Source organism: Mustela nivalis (genome assembly GCF_964662115.1).
Source record: "Mustela nivalis genome assembly, chromosome: 14".
NCBI classification, from domain to species: Eukaryota; Metazoa; Chordata; class Mammalia; order Carnivora; family Mustelidae; genus Mustela; species Mustela nivalis.
The window spans coordinates 13,973,419-13,994,530 of record NC_139033.1 but is presented as its reverse complement, the minus strand read 5'-3'; the positions used below and the strand labels follow the sequence as shown (position 1 = coordinate 13,994,530).

At 46.6% G+C, this 21,112-nt stretch overlaps 1 long non-coding RNA gene across 1 annotated transcript in view; it reads right to left on the bottom strand.

Annotated features, from left to right (window-relative positions):
• Positions 1-1,219: 1,219 nt before the first annotated feature.
• The window catches only part of LOC309847812, a 44,514-nt gene continuing 24,621 nt past the window's right edge, over positions 1,220-21,112 (bottom strand). Inside the window, exons 3-4 of the long non-coding RNA XR_014302641.1 lie at positions 5,284-5,349; positions 1,220-5,184 (exon numbers count right to left, since the gene is read on the bottom strand). This is a non-coding gene — a long non-coding RNA (uncharacterized lncRNA). The remainder of the gene's footprint in view (positions 5,185-5,283; positions 5,350-21,112) is intronic.

Genomic DNA, 21,112 nt, shown 5'->3' with positions numbered 1-21,112 from the left:
TTCCCCACCCCTCCCCTCAGGTCTGATTCCACCATTGAGGAACTTTTCCATGTGCTTCTGATTATTTGTCTTCCATTCACCTGTTTTGTTTTGTTTCAAGCCTGAGAATAATAGCAAGTTGTACAGAAAAGTTAACAATTTTTTTTTTTAGGATAACAGAACCAAGAGTTGGGAAGTCCCTCAGAAAGCATCATGTCCAAGTTCACACAACACTAAAGAATTGGACAACTTCCACATCACACAGCACTAAAGAACCTGACAACTTCCTCAAGGTGGCCGGCAACGGGCTTGGGTGCCCCATGGTCCCCACAGCAGACCTCCTGGATGTTTGGGGCGCTCTGATTTGACAGAGTTCTTAATGGTGCAATCTGCCACTTATTCAGGGCAAGTCAGGAACTGTGAAGTCAGCCTTGACTTCTTTCTCACCCTAAATCTTAGCAGGCACCCAGAATGACTCAATGGTGACACGCGAGCCCGCCTCTGACTGCTCTTCCCAAGCCCTCTCGTGTCAAAAAGGCCAGTTTGTACTGCTGCCACCTTCGTGGTGGGAGTGGGATGTAGACTTGCCCCTCAAAACCAGCAGATGCCAGAACCAGCGTCAAAGCCTGTGGCATGGAACAGGGGCCGCCGCAGCTTCCCCAAGGGGTAGGTTACACCGGACCAGGAACGGGCCGCTCATCAGGGGCTAGAGCAGGACTCTGCAAAATGAAATGAAAGCTTGTGGGCCCAAGGCAGGTGACAGCAATGACCCAAGATGGGTCACAGGGAACGTGAACTTATCAACATTCCACAATCACTAAATTTTATATACAAATCCAGCTTGCTGGTTTTCTCTTAAAAGAGCAGAGTATGTGGGAGCTTTTGGCCTATATTCGAGCACAGAAATAAATAGCTACAGCCAAGTAGGGGCCGTCCGCTCAGTAACTCACACCTCAAGTTTGCCACAGACCTTCCAACTCCTCTTTGAGTTATTCCTGATGCAATGTAGTCATTTCTTACTTGCTTGGGTTGTGATCCTTGGACCAGGGTGTCCTCACAACTCGGTTTGCTGGGACAGTCCCGGCTTAGGCCTGTGGGCCTCATTAACAGCACCCCTTTACTCAAATGCCCGGTTTGAAAAGTAAATTATATGGTCACCCACATAGGCATAATACACAAGTCACCCCCCCCCCATACACAATGACCCCTGAATTCACACAACTACAGTCAAGCACAGAACCCTGTTATAAAGTGATTTTATTAAATTGATTTGGACATACTGTAGGTCAAATAATATTTTCCAAAGATAACAATTATGGACCTTAAAGCTCGACATAAAATTAGTAGCTTCAAAAGTGTTAGTCATATTCCCCAGCAACAGCATGATAAAATAATTCAACTATGTAGAAATATAGAACTCTAGGACTAGCTGGAAACTCGGAAATCATTTAGCCTAATATCCTCATTTCGTGAGAAAACTAGACTCAACGATTAGGCAATCTGCCCAAGCTCACACACCTAATAGTAATAAAGCTAGAAATCAAACCGATTTTTCCTAAAACTAAAATCCTACTGATGATATTTCAGCTGTCTCTCTACCAACTAAAAGTCTAGGCGGCTCTCTAACGCCGCAGGCTACCGTGACATGGACGAGGGTAAGACCCTACAGTAAATCGTAGTCGAGGGCGTTAGGCCTGGAAGGGGCTTTACCCAGGAACTAGGCTGGCCCTCTCCTGGGCAAGGAGAACACGCAGGAGAAGGGACTTCCCAAAGGCTGTGAACAGAGCTGTCTCGATGAAAACCCAGAGAGGGACGCAATGATCCCCGAACCCCATCTCTAGTTATATGGCCCACCCACTAAATTATGTGCTCCTTTCAAATCTCCTTTATGCCTTAAGGTTTTAGTTACACAAAAACCCCTTCCAGTCAAACAGAAGAAATTAATTCAAATATGAAGAGAAAATCAAGCTTTGTTTCAGTATTTCGATGACTATTTCGGGTAATTCATTCCAACCTCTTAAGACAGTTGACAGACACCACGAACCTATTCACCCATTTCAGAGCTTCCAAGATGCTTAACTTCTCCCAAGACTTCCTGAGCATAAGGACTACATGTGGGAATCAATGGAAACAGGAATGAGAAGAGAAAGTTAAAAATTAGTTGCTTTTTGTTCTCATCATTGGGGACTTTTGGTCTTCTAAACATTCCTTGAGTTCTTCCACATGAGTTTTTAATATCAATCTAGCCACAAAAAAAAAGGGAAAAAAAAAGAACGAAAGAAAAGAAAAGACAAGAAAAAAGGGCCTATAAAAGTTGGGATACTGAGCAACTCAGTATCTCTCCCCTCCCCACTGCTCACTCCGCCCCAGTGCCTGGCCGCCTTCCGCACCACAAACATGGCAGCAGGGCCAGCCAGCTGGTGCCCCCAGCCTTGCGCGCTCCATTCCAGTGCCCCCCTCAGAAAGGCCTTCCCTGACCGCTAATGATGCCCCACCCCCACCCCACCCCCACTCTAAATCATCACCCTAATTTATTTTCTTCATAGCACTTAATCACTATCTCAAACTACATTATGTATTTTCTTACTTGCGTATCATCTGTCTCCTCCACCAGAAGTAAACTCCATGAGAGTAGGGCCCTTGTCTGTCTTACTCAGTGGTATTCCTAGCACCTAGCACAGTGCCTGGCACATAGGAGGTGTTCAATAAATACTTGTTGAATGAATGAAGGAAAGGAAAGGAGAGAGTGACATAGACATTCATGCCTAAAAACAAAGGAATACCTGATCCTCAATGAAGGTACTGAGGACTCCTACACATTATTGCCCAAAATTACAGAAACAGAGACTAAATATTATTAATGACTCCTCCCAACAGCCACTTCTCCTATGGTCTCCCCTAGTTAATAAGGAGCTCCACATGCTACAAAAGGAGCCCAAGAGGGCAATTCTGGATGGAGAGAGTTCTAACTTTGCTTGCTTGCTTCTTCCTCCCTATTTACATTCAGCTATTTCCAAAAAATTCAAGTTAAAAATATGTGATGTAGCCACTAGAAAATTAAGTCTAACATAGAGACACAGTGATTAGCAGAAACCACGACATGTTTTTTAAAAAGTTCATGAAAAGTTCAAGGGCATGTATGTCTGCCAGTGATTTCTCTGATGGGCCAAGTGAATGGAAATTATGAGTCACCTAAAATCTAAAGTGAAATTTAATGCCATCTAGGAAGGGATGGATATTTACGGGTACTGCGAGGACATACGGGTAAAGCGGGCTCAGAAGTGATGGGATCTATGGAACGATATGTAGGGGCTGAACCGAAGGATAACCTCAGAAATACCAGCACACTGTCTTTGTGAGAGGTGTTTTCAAATGCATTAACCAGTATGCCTGAATTGAGGGAAGGAAGGGCATGAGCTCCTGAAAGGGGGATGTCTGGGGTAACTGTTAGGTAAAGTGTAGGCAGAAGGTGACTCAGGAGGCTAGGCAATGATCATGGTTTCCTGTGTCATATTTCCCACTACTGAGGCATCAAGCCCAAATCCCAGGAAACACACACCCATGACTGGGACCTCATGGCCCATCTTGGGCAGACACTCAGAGGGATTCCAGATTCAAAGTCAAGTTGTGGAACACACTTGGCATGAATCAAAACAAAAACAAAAACAAAAAAACCCCAAAAAACAAAACAAAACAAAGCAAATCTCACATATGCCTCTTCAAAAAGAATGTCCTGCTGGGGCTTGCTGTAAAAATTTCTTGGATCAATGTAGGTATTTACAGGGTTTCCTTCCTAGTGGCACTTATGGGTTTTAAGATTTTTAACTCTTAGCAAAATGCTCTATATAACTGATATTTTGAGATGGTTTCTCTCCTTTGTGTGCACTCTCTGGTGGATGCAGAGGCTGGTGCTCTGACTGAAGGCCTTCCCACACTCATCACATTTAAAAGGTTTCTCCCCAGTGTGCACTCTCTGGTGGATGCAGAGGCTTGAGCTCTGGCTGAAGGCCTTCCCACACCCACAACATCTATAGGGTTTCTCCCCAGTGTGCACTCTCTGATGGATGCAGAGGCTCGAGCTCTGGCTGAAGGCCTTCCCACACTCATAACATTTATAGGGTTTCTCTCCTGTGTGAACTCTCTGATGCATGCAGAGGCTAGAAGTATGCCTGAAGGCCTTCCCACACTCTTCACATTTAAAGGGTTTCTCTCCGGTGTGGACTCTCTGATGCATGCAGAGGTTTGAACTATTACTAAAGCCCCTTCCACACTCACTACAGACATAGGGTTTCTCACCTGTATGAACTCTCATGTGAATTTGAAGATGTGAGCTCCAATTGAAGGCTTTTCCACACTCATAGCACTTATAGGGCTTCTCCACTGTGTGGATTTTCTTATGTCTGTTAAGTTTTGTTGTAGTACTAAAATCCTTGCCACAATCATCACATTTATAGACCTTCTCTCCTGTGTGGTCTCTCCAATGAATATGAAGTTCTGATATATGAAAGAAACCCTTGTCACACTTGTCACATTTATGGGGCTTCTCAGCAGTGTGAATTTTCTGATGCATAAAAAGATCTGCTCTCTCAGAGAAAAATTCCCTACACATGGGGCACTTGTAGATCATTTTTCCTATTTGGTATCGTGATTTAGAGGAAAAAATTTCTGTATGACTACTATAGTTACAGAATTGCTATCTCATAGAGTCTCTTATTTGGCCATTCTGGCAGTTTATCTCAGGCTTGCTCTATTAAGTAGGTCTAAGGTTGGCCTAAGCTTCTCCCTGCCTGTCTTTCTATGGAAGATTTCTTCCTGCATAGTGCTCCTCACTCAGTATTATTATTGATCATAAAGTGACATTTACTTCCACATGAATTCTGTAACTCATTAACACAGAATTTTCCTTTAGATCCTGAGTTGTCAACATTCCAAGGGGCTCCCAAGGTGCAAACCTCTGTGTTTTTAAGCCCCTAGAATCTTCCTCTTGTAGAATAATCTCGTACTTCCCACTTCTAGAAAAAGGAATGCACAGTGTCGCCTGTGGTGGAGGGTCTCGATCCTGTGTAGCCTCCCCTTGAAGAGTCAGTAGGACATTCTGCCTCCTACACATCAGACAGGAGCCTTTCCAGGAAGCAAGCTCCTCGGGTTCCAGGTGTGCCAATCCTTCCTTCTGGGGATTCCCTACACGAGTCTCACTCCAGTCTCCTGTAACAGAAACATAATATATTGAAAATGCCTCTTTTTCCAAAAATTGCTATTGGCTCCATAATTAATTTCATAAACTGTGACAGCAGCAATACAGACCTTTTTTGATCTTGGGGAAGAAGCTCTCTTATCTTCCAGAGAGATGTATCTCTTGGATTTGCAGGTCTGAAGAAGAGAATTTGTAGATATCATGCTCCTGTTCATAGTCCAAGTATATAATCCACTTACAACCACTTACTGTAATCGTCTAAACAACATCAAGGGAATATTACTGAAAAAAGAAAAGCAATCCTAAGACCTGATGCTGTCCTGAATAAAGGAGCAAGAAGGAAAACTACCTCCACTTTGAACTACAGAAGGGACACTATTTGCTTTAGAACTAAAACATCCCATTTGATTAGCCTTCTGATCTACAGAAAGAGTAAATCTATGACATATTGGTACTGAATGTCACTCTCTGCTTAATTGTCCTCAATGATTTCCTGATACACTTAAAATAAAATACAAACCCTTCAGTGAAAACCCAAGTCCCTGCATGACCTTGCCTCCACTCTCCCCAACAGCTTGCTGCGCCTTCTGTTTCAGTTCTCAACACCCCAAGCTAGTGCCTGAAATACTTCCTCCCCCACCTGGCATGTGGTTTGCTGTGTCAGCTGCCCCTCCCTTACCTGAGGAGGGTCCCTGGCTGAGACTATTTTAATCTCTTGTTTGATTCCTTCAAAGTACACAGAACTTGTAATTATCTTATTGTTCCTTGGTCTCTGATACATCTCCTGTAGTAGAAGTAAATGCCATGATGAAGGAACTCTGTGTGCTGCTCGCTGCTACATTCCAGCGAAGGCGAAGTGTTCAATTAATATTTGTAGAGTACATCTCTGGAGACTTTTATGACAACCTCTCTCCTCCAACAGACATACCCCACTTCATTCGGGTACAGAGGCACACTTCCCATTGCCTTATTACCAGTCTTCTGACAACCAACGGGGGACAAAATACACAACAAATAGAATAATCAGGAAATAAAATAAATCCCAAAATATTCTATTTGAACTCTTGTGAGGCTTAGGAGTATGTTTTAGAAATCTTTTCAACTCCTGTATTCTATAATCAGCAACTGATACTGCAACTAATTAATTTATTAAATGAAATCAATGGATCTTCTTAAAGTAACACTCTCAGTAGTATGTTTCAGACAACGACAGGGTAATGGGCAAATGAGATCTCTTCAACATTAAAGTGGCAAAATAAACTGGACTGCTTTTAAATGGAAGTGTTAGGATTATGAAATTGAACTGGAGATCCAAATTTCAGCAAAAATATAGTCAGTGGCTGGAAAAATTACATACGCATTTATCCTCTGCTCTGTAACCACACTACTAGAGATCCATCCCAAGATACACTGAAAGTGACTGATGTCCTAGATTATTCACTGGGGCAGTACTTGTCACAGCAAAACTGCAGACAACCTAAGGCCCATCCACAGGGGACTGGTCCAATCAGCTCTAGTACTCCCTCACAATAAAATGCTGCTTAGCTGCTCAAAAAAAAAAAAAAAAAAAAAAAAAAAGGAACAAGGAAGAACACTATGCACTGAAATGGAGACCCCAGACATACTGTTTGGCAAACAGAGCAAGACAAAGAACAGCATATAGCGTATATACTATGGTATCTTTTGTGCAAAGCAGGGATGGGAATGTGATTGTATGTATTTTTCACATAACATGCACAAATTAACACAGAGGATAACACAAAACCAAATGGAAGCAATTATGTATGGGAGATGAAGGAGCAAACATGAAGTAAAACTCTTCCCAAATGTACCTTGTTAGGTAGTTTTGGCTTTGGGAGTGTGTGTGTGTGTGTGTGTGTGTATTTATTTCAAAAATAAAATTAAATTAAAAAAAGGAAAATGACACCCAAAATTTTAAAACAAATGAAGAGAATGAACCTTAATTTTCAAGTTGCTAACATCCAAAAAGGGCTTCTGTGTACCACATACTGAGTGTACATATTTAGTGGGACATATTCTGTTGACCAAAAAGAGCTGCAAAGAGGAGCGCCTGGGTGGCTCAATCAGTTAAGCATCTATCTATCTACCTTTGGCTCAGGTCATGATCTCAGGGTCCTGGAATCAAGCCCCACATCGGGCTCCCTGCTCAGCACGTACCCTGCTTGTGCTCTCTTGCTCTCTCAGATAAATAAATAAATAAATTTTTTTTTAAGTTGCAAAGAAATCAAACTTCTCTCAATAGTTTAATTGTTAGTTGTAACAACACTAGTGTGTTTAGAAAGATTAAGCAAACAAGTAATTTTGTTAATGTTGTTAGGAACCAAGGTTCAATGTAAGATAAACCAAATACAAACATAAAATCAAAGTTAAGGAAAAAATAATCCAACATAAAATTTGATTTGTCAGTTTGGATTTATGTCTTTTTTAGCTCTATCCACCAAAAAGACCTAGAAGCAATAACAACCAATAGCAAAATACCCTTCCCTTAAATACCCTTCTCCACCAAAAGACACAGGGTTCCTTGAAGGAGCAGCTGATTTCAAGGCCAGAGTAGCATTTTACAAAATGAGCCTGGGACATCTCATTATTCCAGAAAGCAAGAGAGTCATTCCAAAGGAACACCAATGCCAATTTATGAAGAGACTCCCACTGGCCAAAAATAGGACAACTGAGCATCAAAAGGAATAATGAACACAATCTACTGAAACAAATTAAATATACAAAACCTCCGGAGTTCACAATGATTTCAGGGGTGAGGAAAGGGGGCAGAGTGGAGCAGAGAGACAAAGAAAGGGGCAGAGAGAGACAGAGATTCAAGGCACCGAATAAAACTAGGCCACCAACTTAGACGGCATGGTGGGGAAGGGCAGAGGGAAGGAGAGAATCTCAAGCAGACACCCCGCTGAGTGAAGAGCCCAGTGCAGGGTTCAGTCTTACAACCCTGAGATCGTGGCCTGATCCAAAATCAAGACTCAGAGGCTTAACTGACTGGGCCACCCAGGGGCCCTTCTCTGAACGATCTTTTGAGGTAATGCGACAACCCAGCTAATAAATGTGTAACCCCAACAAAACATCTGACCATCTATCTGACCACCGAGAACTTCACATTGCGAGGACCAGGCTGCTGTCATCTAAACCCACTCACCAATCTTAGCATAACTCAAAAGAGGAGCAACTAGACCTGTGGCCCCTCAGTATGATGTAATAGGAAACACACAGCCTCACTCTGAAATATTCTTGCCAAAAGATTGAACCAGAGCCTAACCAAGACTCTAGACATCATTTTTATTTAAAGGAACAAGTAGGGATAGAAAAAATGTCAGGAAGCAAGTAGGAAACTTTCAAAGCGTGAGGCAGTCCACAGGATAGCTGCCTGTTGTTTCAACAAGTAAATGGCCTGGAAATGGGGAGTCACAGGGGAGAGCTACCTAACAATCAAATGTAACAGGAGGACCCTCTTTGGAATCTGATTCCAATAAATCAGCTGCAGAAAGGAGACAAGTGAGAAACAGGATTAGGGATGGGGTTACCACACTGTGCAAGAAATACAGCCAACTGTTTTAGGTGTGTGACCACCACTGGAGTTGGGTAAACAAATGTCGGTGTTCTCAGAGATGTATAATGAAGTTTGCAGGAATGAAGTGCATGAGATGCATCCAAGACGGGTCTTCAAATGCGTTAGGGGAGAAAAAAAAAAAAAAGACAGTAAAGCAAATGTGGCAAAAACACTGTCACTACTGGAGCCAGGTAATGGACACGTAATGATGGATACACGATCAATAAGATGTTGTATCTCTGTGTGTTTAACTGAAATTTTTTAGGACCAAAAAAAAAAAAAAAAATCAGTTAATGCTAAGACATTCCTTTCCCGCTCCCCTTGCAAACACAAACCAATCCCAGAACCAGGTACACTGTACAGACATGAAACTGAACTAAAGAAATATGATTTCCCAAATGGCTGACGTTTCCAACCAACCCTGAGCACATAAGAATGTGCACAGCATCGCAGATGTCCCTGGGGAGAGAGGAGTCCATGGCTTCAGGACAGGGACAAGCGGAGGACAAAGGCGCAGTGCCGCAGTCCACCCTCCCTCCCTCACCAGCCAACTCAGACACTGCATGGCTCTCCTCACTCACTTGGAAATGAAGCAGTGGGGGTCAGGGCGCCCATCCAGCCCGGCCTCAGGAGAGAATGACTCTGCTCAGAGACATGAATTCCTACATGAACTCCCACCAGAGTTTCCCTCAAGGAGGTTATCAGTCACTATTCCTTCCAAGCAAAAATGCTCAAATATACCTGTAAGTCTTACCCCATGGTGGGGTTGGGGTAAGCTACGTTCTGCAGGAAAAAGAAAAGATAAAGCAAGAGAAACTCCAGCCAATTCTCCACGTGACCACCCAAAGAACAAGAGGACAAACAACAGTAAAAAGAACCTCTGCCGCAAACGTTCCTAAACATCACCTGCCCCATGGCCCCACACGCATAAAGGAGACTGGCAAGCAAGGGAGCAGGCATGGGCTACAAAATCCTACAGATCCCAGAAGCACATTCCCAAGATTCTCCCACTCAAAACATGTCCCATATCCAACATCCCATAAGAGCTTTGAAGGGGACGGCCTGTAGGACTGTGGGACCACCCATCTGACCTCAGGAGGAAGGAGCGTTGCCCCAAGGTCTCCGAACACTACCCAGGGCAACACTCAGTCTCCCCACATGAGAGTCAGGAGTGGGCCAGCAGTTGGGAGGTTCAGTCTACAGCCGGGAGGAACTTCCTCCAATAGGAAGTTAGAGTCTGCTGAGAACTGAGAGAGAAACTACTTCAATTCAGCCCACGAAATCCCCAACTTCCGTGAAAAAGGATCTTCCTTCTGTCCACTGGAATCTCTGCCTCAGCTGAACATTGTCACGTGAAGGGATTCCCAAACCAGCACTGGCCTCTCACTACAGCTGAAAAGTGAGGGATCGGCAAATAAACACCTGACGCTGAGAGGCGAAGAAGTTAAGAAATGAGCCCTAAATACACAGAAACGGTCCTGAGGGCGCGGACACTCTGGGCACTGGCGCTGGTGCTGGGAAGGGCCATCTGGAGGTGGAGGTGCAGGATTCATGGCTGAGAGGACAGAGCTGTCGCCCTGTGAGGGCCGCTCAGGGCAAGGGCTCCCCAGCCTAGCCCGGGAGGCAACGCTCACACGGAACCGCAGCCTAAGGCTGTGGGTCACACACACGGCCCCTGCCTGGCCCTAATTCTCCTTGTAGGCATACATGCTTGTGGGGGAAGGGGCCCCCTCTAGTCATAGCTGCAGGGGGCAAACGGCAAGAGGAAAGACAGTGAGGACACAAGTTTTCTTCCCAAACTTCAGCCCAAGTCTGATGCGGAATACAGGTAACAGTCCGTCAGCCCTGAGGGAGCCCATGCTGTGCTGGGAGGAGTGGATGTGGATTTTGAAAGAGATTTAAACATACTTCTTACATACACCTTTTTTATTTTTTTACTCTCTTTTACACCGCTGACCAAAAATACTATTTTGCCTGGGAAAAAAAGAGTCCACTAGTTTTTCATGAATTTCGTTAAAACGATCCTATGGTTGCAAACCGGGAACTCGGAGTAGAAGGACCCAGTCCCCACAGGGCAGGTGTTAGAGATGACGACACTGAGTGCACCACATGGACAGAAAGCATCCCACGGGGATGCCAAGATGGCGGAAGGCATCAGAGGAATGCCAGCTGTTCAACCACAGAGTGGGGAGGTCAGGAAACTTGGACCATACTCTGCGCTGGCTAGACATAAAATCAAGACTAATCACCCTGACTCAGCTGGAGAGAAAACTCCACGTAAACTCCTACCAGAATAAGCAGCCAAAAGCTCAACATCAGACTCTGCAAACACCTGTGAAGCCAGATGCCGCACAACACCACATGGTGCTATTCTGAATGAGGCGGACTGGGACACAGGAACTACAAAGGCACACACGCCTGGAACCGGCACTGGTGACAAAGAAGAGCAAATTGCTGCAGAGCCACTAAAACCTCCCAGTCAGGCCTGTGAGGACATAAGCTTGCAGAAGGGCTTGCCAGCAGACCCCAGACCAGAGCCAGGGAGACTGAGGAGCACGTCTTGTTAGCGCTGACAACAGAGGAGAGGTGGGGACTGGTGAGGGAGGAGGTCTGGTGTGGGTACAGGACAGGGCTGCCTTCAAAAGGCTGGGGACTAAGAGATGCAGGGCAGCCGCTGTGTGAGTGAAGTTCAGCCAGAGGAACGGAAGACTGAAAAGTGTATTTCTACCGAGTCTTAGAGCATGAGGCAAGTGTATCACCTAACACAATTTTGCATGTTTCCTTTTTAAATAACCAGGATAATGTAGATGCACAAGTCTATCACCAAAATAAAATAAAATAAAATAAAATAAAATAAAATAAAATAAAATAAAATAAAATGTTTTCTATGCTACCAACCAGTCAAAAGGGGGAAGGAGCGTGCTCTGAAACCCCAGCACAGACACCCGTTTCATGGATCTTCTTTACTGAAATGCTGGCCGCAAAGCACTCATGTTTATCACTAAGATGCTGACACCCAATATGGACCTGTAGTTGCCCATAAAAACTCACTCGGGTACTAAGACCGGCTCCTCATGTCCACAAAGAGGTAAAGGAGCACAAGAAGCAAGCACAGCAGGTGATGGATTTAAACCTGGGTGAAGGGTACACAAGGGTACATTTTGTTATTTCCTCTACTTTTGAGTTTATTAAGAAATTTCTCTAACAAAAATAAAACCAGTAAGCCTTTGCCATGAGATCCCTGTAATGAAGATGGGAAGTCATGAGAGAGAGAGACACACCAGCATTCTTGATCGCAGAGCGACCTCAACTCTCTCGGCAGGGACACTGCTAGCCCGCGCTGGCCACACACAGCACTGCACACAGACAAGGACGACGCTGGCAGGCCAACATAGGAAAGGCTGACCTGTCTCTAGGGAAACCCAATCACTTGACCACAACAGCCTGTCCCTCCAGCTTTGTGACTCTGCTAATCTGACAGCATCTTTCCTTTGTTCCCAGAAGACCTCCAGTCCGCTTTAAATGGTTTTCTGTCGCACTAATCGGACCCTGCCTTTCCCTCCCACTTCCTTTCCTGGTGCAGACTTCGCGGCCGCAGCCCTCTCACAGGTCATCCTCCTCTTACATCACCATGCGAACGCCGTACCTCAGCTCTGTCATCACCAGTAATGGCACCACCATCTCCTAAATCCGTTCCAACCACCCACTCTCTGACCACCTGGTGCTTCGTCCCCCGCCAGCCACGCCTCCAGTAATCCTTCACCGCAGACTCCCAAGCACGAATCTTTCCATCTCAGTGAGAGCTCCTCTCCTGCATTCACTGTGAACTCCCCTGTCGCCTTCTCCCTGTCACACCATTTTAATAACCCCCTGACCTTCTTCAATCAGCTCTCCACCTGCCCACGCAGACACCGAAGCAGCTGAAGGACGCCCGGCTTTACTGGATCCATGATGACAAAGCTCCAACCTCCTGGGCACCAGGCCTCCACACACTCCTCTGGAAGTCTCCATTTCACACTTCCCAGTATTTCCAATTGCTGCTTTGCAGTCCTAAGAGCAATGTCCCTGGTACTCTCCTTTCTCCTCAAATCTCCCGTGTCTCATTAACCTCCCTCTCTTGGGGCTGAAAACCTGCCACAGTAACTGAGAAAACAGAAGCACCCTGACGGCAGTGTCCTCGGCCTCCCGCAGGCAATCGGCACCGGCTGCCTCCGCACCTCGGCTTCCTGCCACCCCCCCACCTCCTCCCTGCAGACAAGCGCCCTGAGCCTCACAGGCCAGCCCTTCCCCTTGTGCGCAGTCAGCTCTTCCTGAGGCCTCTTCAAATTAAATCCTGCAATCATTCTCTTTGCCAGCAACAATCTTGTCCTTCCTACTGGTTCATTCCCACACAGACGTATTTCTAGACCCTGCTTTCTGAAGCAAACTTCTTTGAATCCTACAGCCCCACCCCACCTACCAGCCGAAATACCCGCTTTCCTTCACAGCAGAACTTCTTAGGAGCTTCACACGCTTCACATTCTCTTGGTCAGGTCTCTGCCTCTGCCCTCCCCTGAAAACCACTCTTACCCAGTCCGCTGTGAGCTCCGTATCGCCAAATCCAGTGGACACTGGCCTCATCTACTCGATGGGACCATATGACACACTCTCCGCGGCTTGCACCGTGGGCCCTCGCCAGCTGTCCTGCCCCCCACTAGCCACTCCTTGTTTCCGTTACTGGAACTCCTCCTCCTCCTCGGCTGGACTTCTAAAATATTGGGGTACTACAGGGCACCACTGTGAGATCCCCTTCTTCCCGAGTCTATAACCTCTCTTCAAGTAACCTCACCCAGTCACACGGCGTAAGACGCCATCCTGGCTCCCAAGTTCCACCTCCAGCCCAGGACCACATCACCAACAGCACCCCAAACCCAAGCCTGCAGCCGGCTCCTCCCTCACTCCATTCCAGAAGCATCCACGCAGGAAGCCACCTCACTTCCTCTGCCCCGCATCTGCCTTCCTCCATGACTTCTGTCCACTGCCTGGCCTTGTCTCTGCAGCCACGACAGCCACAGCGGCCAAGCTCAGACCAAGTCCATAGCTGCTCAGGCGGCCATGTCTTAGCTTCACTCCTGCACCTCCACAAGTCGTCAGCCCAACCGTTTAGAAAGAATGAAACCAGGCCACACCCCTGCTTCAACCCTCCACTGCTCTTTCAAGTACGTGCTCCTCTGGCCGGGGCACACGGGGGACACCCAATCTCACCCCTACACCCTCTCGCACACCGCACACCACCTCACTGGTCCCATTTCCAGTCTCCAAACTCACCAAGCCTGTTCCCCCTCAGCGCCTCAAACGCTCCCCTGCCCACGCGTCTCCCTGATGCTCTGGAGCTGGCGTCTTCTCAGCAGTCGGGGCGTCTCAGGGGGCGGCGCTCCATCAAGCACGGCAGACTGACTCACCTCCTGCCCTGCGGGCTCTCTCAGCACAGCATTCTGCCGGGGTTTCTCCCCAGTCCCTCTCCAACAGCCGTCTGAGTCAGTGTGTGCATTTAAGGATGCATTTCCTCGTTTGTTGTCTTCCTCTCTCTGCCTCTTGAGTGCCAGCACCCAACCAGCAGGAGCTCAGAGAACAGCGAATTTACTGAACATCTGAGCCTCTTTCATCTCTTTGTGTTCCACAGGGCACCAAGCAACAAATGTTTATCGAGTGTGTGCGCCCTGGGCAGCGAGCACGAACACTTAGTCCCTTCCTGTGTGGAAGTTACCATCTCTAGCAGGGAGGCAGACATCATCAAAGACATCCACAAGAAATGTAAAACCCAAGCTATGCTAAGTGCTACGAAGCAGCCCTGGTCAGGAGGGTCGGGGAGACCACCCCAAAGCAGCAAGAGCCAGGAGCTCAGCTCGACAGGAGACAGCTGACCACAACAGACTGTGGGAGGGATTAAGGCCTGTATGAGAAGGGACAAAGCGCCCAGAAGGGACACAGGGCGTGGTGAGAATAGGGAAGATGACACAGAAGTCACAGGTCTTATCTTTGTTCTAACTGCAATGCAAAGGCACTGAAGTGATTAGTTTTTGTACATTTCTAAATAAGAATATCACACTTGTGTTTTAATTTTTAAAAAATACTTTATTTGAGAAAGAGAGAGCAAGAAAGGGGTGAAGAAGGGCGCCTGGGTGGCTCAGTGGGTTAAGCCGCTGCCTTCGGCTCAGGTCATGTTCTCAGGGTCCTGGGATCGAGCCCCACATCAGGCTCTCTGCTCAGCAGGGAGCCTGCTTCCCTCTCTCTCTCTCTGCCTGCCTCTCTGTCTACTTGTGATCTCTCTCTGTCAAATAAATAAATAAAATTAAAAAAAAAAAAAAAAAGAAAGAAAGGGGTAAAGAGCAGAGGGAAAAGTGGACTCCCCGCTGAGCAGGGAGCCTGACACAGGGTTCTATCCCAGGACTCTGTGACCATGACCTGAGCTGAAGGCAGATGCTTAACTGACTGAGCCACCCAGGCGTCCCCACACTTGTGTTTTTAAATAGAAAACTGTAGCTAAAGTAGAGTTGACAGGTGAGTGGGAAGCAGGAGTGCTTGGGGGTGAGTATGCTAGAGATTACCTCAGTAGCCTAGGACAGGAAGGGTGGTAACCTGCACCACAGAGATAAAAAAGAAGTGGATGATTTTAAGGCACATTTAGCAAAGAAAAATCGGTCAGATTAGTGGACTGAACCCAACAGGTAAGGGAAGATGAAATGCCAAGGATGACCCCTAAGCTCTCAGCCTGAATAACATGGTGGAGGTGGGGCCATTCATCAAGACAGGAAACACTAGGAAAGACCTTGGTTTAAAGACGAAGAACAGGACTCCAATTCCAGACATCTGTTATATCCAAGAGCAGATGTCGAGGACAGAGAAAGATGTCCGCACTTGATAAGATGCAAATCTGAGAGTCATTAACATGTAGAGGATTAACTGAAGCGGAGTTTGGAAACTCGGGAGGAAATGCCAGGTGAGGAATAATGGGGCCCCTCCAACATTAAGAGAACATCCTGCACGATTCCACTCGCAGAGTTCAAAACAGGCAGTTTAGTCTACATTCTTAGGAACAGAGAGGGCAGGAGTTATGACTGGAGAGGAGCACAGGGGGTTCGGGGGTCCAGGCCACGTGGCTCCATAAGCGGAGCACTGGTTTACCCAAGTCTGTTGACTTCAGAGCTGTGAACCTTCATCATGCTGTACCCTGCAGCTCGTGACTATAGTTATGCTGCCGGGAAAACTTCAGGGAAGAAATAGAAATGGGAAGAATTCCCCTGAAAGGGAAAGGCGAAGTATGGGAGAAAAGAAATCCTGGCAAGGGCCCGTGGAGAATTAAGAGTGCGCCCATGAGGAGGAAGGCCAGCCCTCCACTGTGGCGGAGGGGTTGGCGCATGGTGGGAGAGCACAGGAAGGTGCTCAGTGAGCAGGAAGCAAGGCCGTCGGCAGGAGAGGGAGAGTGGGTGCTTGGCCGCTTGGGGGCACAGAGAGGGCCCCAAATGGTTGTGTGAAGGGTGGGAGAGTGGAGTGACCAGAGAAACACGCGAAGTGGTCATGGCTTGTCACCCAGGTGCTGTGTGAGGAACACAGACGGATGAGTGTCTGCAGGACTGGATTTTAGCCAAATGGGAATGATCAGAAGACAAAGCGGCTGTCTGCCTGAAAGAAATCATCACCTAGTCCAATAGAAATTTCGGCCTTTGTTTGCTGACAGGGAAAATCATAAACCTTCCCAGGTTTTCATGTCAACAACTTCAACTGAGCCTTGAGGGCTGCTGGAATGCCCGTAACCTTTCCCACTTTCAGCCTGCTCTGACTCCACCTCTGCCCCCACTGCCAGCAGCCGGCCCCCATGCCCTAGCTCGCCACTCCTCAGGGAGAAGACAGAGCGCATCAGAGCACTCCCTCCTCTCCCACCACCAAAACTCAAACGCACACACACTGCCCAGTTCCAGTGCTTTCGTCTCCTTTTCCAGGGGAAGAAGTGCCCGTGATCCTGCTCACCCTGCGCCCCTACACCATTTCTGTCTGGACATCAAATGAGTTGTTCTTTTTTCATCTTGAATGTATTCTCTGAAATTCAGACTGCTGGCTCAGGAAATCTAGTCATTTGAAAATAACTACACAATTACTTCGTCAAGTGAAAATGACCTCTTTTCTTGTTTCTGAGAAAATACAACTACTCAGACTATAAGAAACTTAGAAAGTATTACTGGTCCTTCTAAAATTTTAGGCCTGCAAGACTTCCTATAAAGCATGAAGGACAAATAATCCCACTCTGTAGTAGCAGACCCTTTCCTTTGTGGGTTACATCTATTTCAGCAGAGAGCAAATGAACTTCCCCTCCAGAACTAGATGTCAGAACGTACAGGTAACAGTTTTTTTCCTCAAAGGGACAAGGACACACTTTCTAGGAAGGATAAACACAAAAGAACAGGAAAGAGTGGCACCTGGGTGGCTCAGTGGGTTAAAGCCTCGGCCTTCGGCTCAAGTCATGATCCCAGGGTTCTGGGATGGAGCCCTGCATGGGGCTCTCTGTTCAGCGGGGAGCCTGCTTTCCCCCTTTCTGCCTGCCTCTCCGCCTACTTGTGATCTCTGTCTGTCAAATGAATACATAAAATTAAAAAAAAAAAAAAAAAAAGAAGAACAGGAAAGAAAGTATGTCTATGCCTCCACACTCACCCAAAAATTACCACCACCAACTGCAGTGGGCTGGAGTGGCCATGGGATGAATCTTCCTGACACGTGTGCCGCTGGCAAGTACATCGGGGGTCTGGAGAAGGCTCTCCAGCCCAGACGGTCAGCACTAGCTCAGACGGTGACACACTAGACTAGGAACTGTGAAATGTAAGGATCCAAATCAACTTCTAGGCACCTTAATTACCAGGAAGTATTTGAGAACAACCTTTTGTTCCCAGTTCACCTACCAAACGTTGGCTCAGGCCATGTTTAGTGTCTGCTGTGGCAGTGAGTCTCCACCTGGAAGCAGGCTTACTAGAAAAGTGTTTCTGTCCCAGATGCTGAACTCTTCGGTGGGGTCAGAGCACGCATGTATGTAGGCACAGGTTCTATAGACAGTCAATTTACTGAGTTCCCAGTATTTGTCGGGCACTGGGCTAAGCTCTAAAGAATCCTATGATGAACAAAACAGTCACAGCTTCTGCATTCATGTGGTTTACAGTCTAGGAGGGGAACCTGACAGGTCCAGCATCACATGATCTGTGCTGTCACAGAGGCTCATACCCGTGGACACAGATGCCTGAACAAGGGGCATCCTAACTAGTCTCAGCACGACAAGACCTCTAATAAACTCTACATCTTTTTTTTTTTTTTTTAAAGATTTTACTTATTTACTTGACAGAGAGAGAGAGAGATCACAAGTAGGCAGAGAGGCAGGCAGAGAGAGAAGGAAGCAGGCTCCCTGCTGAGCAGAGTCTACTGCAGGGCTCGATCCCAGGACCCTGAGATCATGACCTGAGCCAAAGGCAGAGGCTTTAACCCACTGAGCCACCCAGGTGTCCCACAGACTCTCCTTCTAAACTGAAATCCAGAGGACACATTGAGTTAGTCACAAAAAGGGAGGAGGGCAGAAGATCCAGCCGAGGGAATAGCAGGTGTCTGGAGACAGTCAGGATGACAAACACTAGCAAGTGAAAGCTCCGCACAAAGAAGGCAGAAGGCAGGGCAAAAGCAGGAGTCACACAACAACAGGGTCCTTCAAGCAACAGGAACACTTTAAGTGCTAAGGACTTTTTTTTAGGACTTATTCTTGAGAAAACATAACTGTTACATTTGCAAGACACCTGTGCAGTAGTGGTCCTTCCTATAAAGCCAGAACTCCATCTTAAGAAAAACAAAGAGGCAGGGGCACCTGGGTGGCTTAGTCAGTTAAGCATCTGCCTTTGGCTCAGGTCATGATCCTGGGATCGAGTCCCACATCAGGCTCTCTGATCAGTAGGGAGCCTGCTTCTCCCTCTGCCTCTACCTGCTGCTCCTCCTGGTTGTGCGATCTCTCTCACTTTCTGTAAAATAAATAAAATCTTTTGGAAGGAAGGAAGGAAGGAGGGAGGGAAGGAAGGAAGAAAAGCAGGAAGGCGTGAGACCGCCAGGGTTCCGAAGAGGAAAGGAAGGATGGAATTCAGGCACAGATGAGGGGTGAAGCATGGTAAAGGGCCCAGTGGAGGTTGGAACACCAAGCTCCATGAGGACATTAGCTTCTGAGTGGACTGGTGTGCAGATGCATTTCTACTAGGAGGTGAGTCTGGCCTTAGTGCTCCTCCTGGAAATGCTAGTTCAGTTTCTGGAACAGGGAATACTCTCTTCCAATGTGGTTTCTAAAAACCGTGCAAAGATTTAACTTAGAAGTTATCACTGCACTCAATATGTCTTTTCCCTTAGAAATCCACACTGTCTGTGAGTCTCCCTTCCACTGGAGTCCAATCAAAAATCAACAGCCAATCCCTACCTCCTAATGACAACACCAAATGCTGACATTCATTCTAGCATGAACTTGTCAATGTCAGGATGGGTTAACCAGAACTCTGCAGAAGAAAGTGTACTAGGCTGAATAAGGTCTCCCAAAAATTAATGTTCACCTCAAAACTCAGGGTGTGGCCTTATTTGGAAATAGGGTCTTTGCAGATGTAATTACTTAAGATGAGGTCATATTGGATTGGGGTGGGCCCTGAGTCCAACGACTGGTGCCATTATAATAGAAAGGAAGAAGAAATTCAGACAGACACACACACACAGGGGTTAGAAAGCAGTATGGAGAGAGGCAGAGATTGGAGAGATGTGTCTACAAGCCAAGCAGAGGATTGCTGAGAATCACCAGAAGCTAGAAGAGGCAGAGGATTCTTCTCTAGAGCCTTCAAAGGGAGTACAGCCCTGCTGATACCCTGCTGACACTCTGATATCAGACTTCTGGCTTCCAGAATAGAATACATCTCTGCTGGTTTAAGCCGCCCAGTTTGTGGCACACTGTCACGGCCACAGGAAACTACAGCCTAGGAAACCTCTAGCTCACGGACATTAACACAAGGAAGAGGAATCCTTTCAGTAACATCTTTCCCTCCACTGATCTCTGTCAGGCCCTACAGACACACAATGGGTCTTTGTTTATTCTTTTGGGATGTTGAACAGGGCAGGCTTCTTTCACACTGATCCAAACCCTTTTCACTCGGTTAAAAACCTGGAGTCATTTCACCTTTGCTCACTTTAGAAGAATACGAGCTATATATTTCATTCACATTCTTTTACTCAAGAGATTACATTTCACAGAAAAATCCTTTCCACTAGTTCCCTCTTTGTTTCAACTTCAATCTATAAATGGTACATTTGGTTTTCACCTCTCACCAAAAGTTTCACACGTACGTTTATGCGTGTAGACAACACACACACACACACCGGTAGGCAACATGGTAAAGGAGAGTGAGAATAGGTTTCACCTCTCACCAAAAGTTTCACACGTACATGTATGTGTGTACACACACCCACAACCTCCCCCGCAGTGGGCAACATGGTAAAGGAGAGTGAGCATAGGTTTCATAGCAGACCAGCCTGAGAACATAGCCTGTATCTACTGTGAGCTCCGGGGCCTTGAGAAGAGCTTTAAGCCATTCTTAGCACTACCAAATTACGGTTTTGTGTATGATGGGAAAGAATACTTTCTTAGAATAAAATTTTAAAGTCTCAAATCAAAGGGAAGTGGATAGGAATGGAAAAGAATGTTCCATCTGGAAAGAAGATAAAATTCAGTCAGGGAAGACTTTATAGTTGAAGCACACAGCTTCTGCTGTGGCCAACAAGTCACAGGCGCCTCTCCGCAGTGCCTGGCCAGTGAGGGAACATGGCCCATCCCTGTACAACCAAGACAAAGCCTGACCACAAGTCACGGAATGGAATCGTCTGGGGTGCCCCACAGTATGTGCATGCAAGACTCCCATTCACTTGGCCACGCCACTTCCCTTCCCACAGCAATGATGCTCTCAACATCTCCCTAGCTCACCATAAACTCTGTCAAAGAATCACCCAGGAGAGAAGCCAAATACTAGGTACCCTCTAGTGGGTCCAGAGTACAAGAGTCCCCGTCTCATCCACAAGGCCTCATTACCAGAAAATACTTTAAAAGGAAAAAAAACTCCACTCTTCCTCTACATACGTCAAACCATGAAAACCTACCATCAACCCAGCAATTTGTCCTAAGAGCATTCTACCTCCAAGACCTTGATTCCCCAAGCACCCCAGCTCTCTGCATCCACAAGAGGTTCTCCCCAACCCCAACCCTCCCCTTAAAATGCTCAGCTCACTTAAAGCTACCTTTTACCCCAAGAAGCAGAAATTCCTGCCAACTTCTGTTG